The following is a 7,635-nucleotide window of genomic DNA, read 5'->3' as shown; positions in this document are numbered from 1 at the left end:
TTATTTTGAGAAGTTTTTGTTATTTTTAAAGTATTATGAGAAAAGCCTTGGTTTATAGTAGCTGAAAAGGCTTAGGGTGAAAAAATGCATGACATTCAATATTGTTTATTTTAGTTAACGAAAGAATGTTTTCACTGCTAGTTTGACTTTTAGTCTTGGTTTATTTTAAAGGTGCAGTAGGTAAGACTTATAAAACTAACTTTCTGTCATATTTGCTGAAACTGCCCCTATGTTCCAGTAGAACTACATGAAACAGGTCATTTAAAAATAAATCCAGCTCCTCTGGCTCCACCTACAGCCTGTAGTGAGATTTACAAATATCCACAGCTCCCTGTTCAGATGCACCAATCAGGGCCAGGGGGGGTGTCTAACTGTGTGCCAATCACTGCTCATGCACATGCATTCATTCTCCCTTGTGGGGGGAGGGGCTTAGGAGACCATTTTGGGCTTTAGTGGAAAGGGGGGGAGGGACTGAGAAGTTGTTGATGTTCAAATTTTTTGGCTAAGTCCTGGATCTTCACAATCCTACCTACAGCACCGTTGACAATAATAACTGTTCCCATCAAGTCCAAAATTGTCTTAAATCTTGTTTATTAAACGGCCTAGTTGAATACTCGATTCTGATTGGTCTACGGCCTGTTATTTCTGTACATCAGACCGTTGCTAAGTTTAACAGACCATTGCCATGGACGGAGTTCTGATCATAGACTCTGGCAGACTATTTTTAAATCAATGAAATCCTTTTTAAATCCATATTTCTGCTCATACAGCTGGTCAGCAGATCCCAAAGGGAGAGAGGGTGGAGGAAATGTAGAGTGGGGATTGCTAACAGCGCTAATGGCGACAGTACAAACAAAGCATAAGTTAGCTCCAAGATTAGCTCATTTACCGGGGCGACCTGTCTTCTGCCGGAGAGCAGAGCTCATCAGCGGTGAAGTTAACTGCCCCGTGTTACCAGCGGGGAACCTCTGTATGAGTAGCTGTGTAATAGGCTGTGTAATAAGCTGTGTAAAAAGCGGGATAATGTAGCGCGAGCTAGTTATTATTGCTAATTAGAACCCCTTCAGGCTGATTCAAGACCCCTCCGCTTCGCGTCCTCCATCACCCTGTTGGGGTTCTAATTCTCAATAATGCCCGGCTCGCTCTACATTGTCCATTACTTATTGAACAAAGGCAGAAACAAAACAGTGTTTTAGAAATAGCTAGCTTTCCAGTCTTTGTGCTAAGTTAGGCTCAACTCGCTCCTGATCAGCCATTGTACTGGATGCCCAGACTTGACAAATAGATGTCAAGCTTCTAATCTAATCATGGGTTTGATGGGAAACACCATAATGCGGGACTCTCCTATTAAAATTGCATTCATGTTGAAATTGATATATTTTCAGTTTGTTTTCAGTCTTGAGTTATATTTTAAACAGAGTGGGTGCGGTAATAATGACACAACAGCCCGCCCATTCAGATGATGCAAAAATGACTTTAGTGAGTCAGTGGAAATCAGATAGTTGATGAGTAGATGAAAGCAATCTTATTCTAGCCGGTTGACTGGAAACCAAGAAGTGCATACATCACATTTTTCCTGTCCCACCCAAATCCAGGCAGTCATTTCAAGTATTTGAGATAATTACTGTACGTCTCAAATGACTCTACCAACACAATGAAAACACCAACACTGTGTATAGTGTGTACAGCAACTATCATCAGCAGCTTTTATTTGTTAAAGGCAGCCTGTTTGATCTGACCCAATGAAGCAGTTTGGTTCAGCACCTTTACATGTTTGTGTAGTTTTAGCTCCCTACCTTGAGTGCGTGGGACGGCTCTGCTTTTCTGTAATGAATATGCATTCTCTCTGCTCCCACTCTGGATGTGTGATCAACATCTGTGCCATTGGTAGGACGTGCAGTGATGCTCCCTGTGCTGCAGTGTGAAAGCCACTGTTCTGTGAAAAGAATGTGCCTCTGTCATGATGAAAATGGGTGCTTCACTTTCACCCGATTTTAAATAAACTGCTATTAAAGGCTGAGACAGCGGCCTCTCTGTCTGTTTGGCTCCTTTAATGCTTACAGCCCTCATTATCCTGGAAGGACATGGATATAATAATAAATTTGACAGTACAACATTGCTAGAATTAACTTGCTAATATTTCATTTTCCACAGTACACTCACTATCACTGACAAAAGAAATGAAAACTGTGTCACTGTATCATGTTGAAGCTTCATCAGTAGTCGTGTCAGTGTGATTTGGAGAAAAGTAGGCTTGTCTACTGAATCCACAACAACTGGCGAAGCCATTAGTCAGAATGACTGACTGGATAGTAGTGGGGGAATGATCCGTTTTGCCTTAACCCTCTGCCATTTTACAGTCTATTAATACCACAGAGAGAAGTGACATTAGCTTGTCTTCTTAACGGCCTTTTAATGAATTGTTTATGCCTAGTTTAATGATGTATATTGTGGCCCTGTAATGTGCCCTAATGACGGAGAACGAGGCGGCCTCGGCTGAAGTATTAATTTGGACTGCCTCCCCAATGATTATTCCTCAGCCAACAACACCACTGCTGCTGCTGTGCGCGAGTACGGATACAAACGTGATTCATGGAGGCTTTCCGCTTTGTGCTATGGCTTGATTTCTTGCTGTCACGCCACTCTATAAGGCTGTGATATATCCAGGGGGGGTCCACAGCAATTAGTTCAGCTTTTTATTTGTCTTTCAAGAGCTGACAAACGAAGCTTGATGAATCTGCAGGGGGAATATATGGATGGAAATATTGTGCCTGAATAATAAATCCAGCATTAAAATGTAAACATGGGAAGGGTTAGGGGGGGCTGGCACAAGGTTGCCCTATGCTTCCTTCATTTCTTTTTCTTTCTTTTCCTCTCTATCTACAAACCACCAGTGGTGGAAGAAGTATTCAGATCCTTTACTTAAGTAAAAGTACTAATACCACGCTGTGCAAATACTCTGTTACAGTACAAGTCCCACATTGAAAATGTTACTTACAGTAAGTAAACATATTCAAGTATCATTAGGAAAATGTACTTAAAATATTAAAAGTAAAAGTACTCAGAGCAGAAAAATCCTCACATTTTAGAAACTGGAAACGATCAAAACTGTTCTGTGTTTAAACGGCTGATCATATCATCTGGACTTGTACTTGTTATATTGCTCGGTTTAATGTACTGTAAAATAAAACATTGTATATAACTGCATGTGTTTTGTGTGCAAAAATCTTAATGTGTAAAGTAACCAGTAACTAAAGCTGTCAGGTTAATGTAGGGAGTAAAAAGTACAATATTTATCTCTGAAATGTGGTGGAGTAGTCTAGAAGTAGAAAGTGGCATGAAAAGAAAAGACTCAAGTAAAGTACAAGTAGCTCAAATTTGTACTTAAAGTGCTCATATTATGATCATTTTCAGGTTCATAATTGTATTTAGAGGTTGTACCAGAATAGGTTTACATGGTTTAATTTTTAGAAAACACCATATATTTGTTGTACTGCACATTGCTGCAACTCCTCTTTTCACCCTGTGTGTTGAGCTCTCTGTTTTAGCTACAGAGTGAGACCTCTCACTTCTGTTCCATTTTTGTTGGGAGTCGCACATGCTCAGTACCTAGGTAAGGACTACTAGCCAGTCAGAAGCAGAGTATGAGGGCGTGCCCTGACAGTACCTAGGTAAGGACTACTAGCCAGTCAGAAGCAGAGTATGAGGGCGTGCCCTGACAGTACCTAGGTAAGGACTACTAGCCAGTCAGAAGCAGAGTATGAGGGCGTGCCCTGACAGTACCTAGGTAAGGACTACTAGCCAGTCAGAAGCAGAGTATGAGGGTGTGCCCTGACAGTACCTAGGTAAGGACTACTAGCCAGTCAGAAGCAGAGTATGAGGGCATGCCCTGACAGTAGCTAGGTAAGGACTACTAGCCAGTCAGAAGCAGAGTATGAGGGCGTGTCCTGACAGTAGCTAGGTAAGGACTACTAGCCAGACAGAAGCAGAGTATGAGGGCGTGTCCTGACAGTAGCTAGGTAAGGACTACTAGCCAGTCAGAAGCAGAGTATGAGGGCGTGCCCTGACAGTAGCTAGGTAAGGACTACTAGCCAGTCAGAAGCAGAGTATGAGGGCGTGCCATGCTAGCAGCTAGGCGAGCATTATAACATGTGTTACAAAGTGACGCACGTTTGTCTCTGAAGTAAAGGCTGGACTTTGTCTACTGGACTTTGGGCTTTTTCACTTTGTAAACCTATAACATGCACAAAAAGATTTCTAACACAACAAAGGAAAGGGAAAAAGCCAAAAAGCATAATATGAGCACTTTAAGTACAGTACTAAAGTAAATGTACTTAGTTACATTCCACCACTGCAAACCACATGAGTGACACTAGAACATACCTTGACAAATATGGCAGCGTCCCGCCGGTGCAGTAACAGTCTTGTGTTCAGTATGACACATGTTGTGGTGTGTGTCCTCGGGCTGGGACTCGACAGGTCCCAGACCTGCCTGAGGGAGGCCTCACTGTGATACCCATCATTATGTGGCTTGGTGTTCCTTCTCTAGTTTCTCCACTCAGACTCTAATAATGAAGACATCCCTGTCAGTCCTTGCACTGCTGTGTCTAAAGCTTATTATTTATGTTTTTGAGGATATTGAGAATGTCAGCGCTGAGTCCCTTAAATCCGTCTGAATACTATAATCCATAGGTAGCTTTTTGATGGGCGATGTTTCTTTGGCCAAGTCAAAATCCATGAGGATTTTCATTTGTAAACTTTTTTCGAACTGTGAGACCCTGGTGTAATTACAGACAATTCGTCGCTCTGATGCTAGTGGTGCAGATAGTGCCAGTGTTTTGCAAAATGAAGACGGGGTGTCTCAACACTCACAGCAAGTCATTGCTTGTCCTTTTTGCTTAAAAGTTGTTCTTTTTGAGGCAAAGAATACATTTTGCAGACATTTGTTCAATAGAGGCTCCCTACCTTTTTGGCTTGTGACCCTTTAAGCTGAACCTCTGCTTACATACTACACACTATTCTATGACTTTTTAATCACTTTTTTCGACATGCTATACTATGACTTTTTTATAACTGTTTTTCGACCTACTATACTATGACTATTTAATCACTTTTTTCGACTTACTTATACTATGACTATTTTCGATAAACTATACTATTTATATATACAAATTTTTTCGTCATATTATAGTATGACTCTTTTCGACATACTATGCTATGACTTTTTAATGGCTTTTTTTGACATATTGTAATATGACTTTTTATCACTTTTTTTCAACATAGTATACTATGACAATTTTATCACTGTTTCAACATACTATACTATGACTTGTATTGGCTTTTTTCACCATACTATGCTATTTCTGTTTTCAACATACTCTTTCGAATGTTACAATGGCTCAGTGGTTAAGACTGCTTCAAGTAGCACCAGCAGGTAGGCTGTGCAGACTTTGACCTCTGGTTTGAGTCCCAGTCCAGGCTTGTAGTGTTTGTGGATTCTTCCAGACTTTCTTTCATGTACTATTCTATGACTTTTTTTCCCCTTTTTTCGACTACTACGTATATGACTTTTTTCAACATACTATACTATGTCTATTTTAATGGCTTTTTTCGACATACTATTCTACTATACTGTTTTCAACATACTCTATGTAGTGGCAAAATGGCTCAGTTGTTAAGACTGTTTCAGTTAGTACCAGTAAGCAGGCTTTGCAGACTTTTACCTCTGGTTCAATTCCCTGCCTGGGCTGGACCTTTTTGTGTGGAGTTTGCCTGTTTTTCCAGACTTTCTTTGACGTAATATACTATGACTTTTTATCACTTTTTTCGCCATACTATGCTATTTCTGTTTTCAACATATTCTTTTGAATGGCTCAGTGGTTAAGACTGCTTCAAGTAGCACCAGCAGGTAGGCTGTGCAGACTTTTACCTCTGGTTCGAGTCCCATTCTGTGCTATCACTTCAACACTTTTTTCCGACATACTATACTATGACTTTTTTCAACATACTATTCTACGACTTCTTTATCACTTTTTTTCGATATACTATACTAAGACTTTTTTATGACTGGCCATTTAGTTTGGAGTTTGCATGTTCTTCCAGACTCTTTGGCATAATATACTATGACTTTTTATTACTTTTTTGGACATACTGAACCTCTGTACATGACTTTTTTGATATACTATACTATGAGTTTTTTATCACTTTTTTCAACATACAACTATGCCTTTTTTTCCGACATACCATACTATGATTTTTTAATGGCTTTAATGACTTTTTAATACTTGAAGTACATTTCCCTGATGATACGTACATACTTTTAATTAAGTAACATTTTCAATACAGGACTTTTACTTGTAACAGAGTATGTTTACAGTGTGGTATTAGTACTTTTACTCAAGTAAAGGATCTGATACTTCTTCCACCACTGGTGTAAACGCTAATGACCGCTGTCCAGCTAAAGATTCCTGTTCTCCCAGCAGCCTTGAACAGAGCCATTTAGAGGCTCATGGGTGTTGTCACAGAGGATCTGGCACAGACGCTGTATGGGATGGCCTTGCTGAGAGACGAGCATGTTTCACAAACAGGCCGAGCAATTATAGCCTGAATAATTATGCGCTGAAGAGGAGACACGATTCGCCCCACTGATCAGCAAAGTTCATGTGAAGTTATAATTAAACAATAACTCGTTTACAAATGAACGCACACGCGCATTTGTGTACTTAAGTGTGCAAAGTGTAATTAGCTGCGATGCATCTGAGCGAGATTGAAGAACAACAATGTCAAATGGTGGAATTATGTTCTGCTCATGAGCTTGTATCACTGTTATCTGTGCGCTGTGGGGAGGAGGGGGTGAGGGTGGAGTGGGGGGGCAGAGAGAGAAAGACACATTGAATGAGTGACTGAAGGCGGATTCATCTTCACACATTCAGAGATGGACGTGATGTTTGACAGGGAAACTTTGTACAGAGACATTAGATTAAGATCTCTGGGTAAATAAAGTTAGCCACAGAAACCTTCATTTTCAAAATTCATTTTTTTTTTTTTTTTTTTTTTTTAATAACCAGTAAATCATATTGAAACATTATGTTGTTACACACCATGTTAAATGACATTATGTGATCTGAGTAAGATAATATTAATGTTGTTCCTTCAGACAGACAGGGATATAGCTGCCTGTTGTTCAATGGCGCATTCTCTCTCTCTCTTTTTTTTTTTTTAGTGACAGGGCTGAATGTGCTGAGTCAGCATTTAACCATGTCTTGACACCAGAAAGAATACTGTATGTCCCACTTCATCACCTATTGCTGGAGGCACTTGCCGCCTCTGTCACTGACAAAAAAAAGTTGCCGATCAACAGCTCCAAAATTAAACTCACAGAGGAGGCCTTTTTAAATGTCAGATGGATAGGGAAAAAAAGGGTGTGAGTATAGTAATCCTGATAAAAGTGGGAGTAAAAGACACTTGAAACTGATGGAGCTGATAGCCTGCATGATGCTGCCAGCTTGCCTGAATGGGCTTTACACGCTGAGATGTCCTTTTAACATTCAGCTTTTGATTTTCTCAGCAGCACTTTGCAACAACACTCACACATCTGCAAGGCTGAGATGTTGAGTTTGGTAAAAGGTCTGTAAA

This window comes from Sander lucioperca, chromosome 10 (genome assembly GCF_008315115.2).
Source record: "Sander lucioperca isolate FBNREF2018 chromosome 10, SLUC_FBN_1.2, whole genome shotgun sequence".
NCBI classification, from domain to species: Eukaryota; Metazoa; Chordata; class Actinopteri; order Perciformes; family Percidae; genus Sander; species Sander lucioperca.
This window is presented reverse-complemented; position numbering follows the sequence as displayed.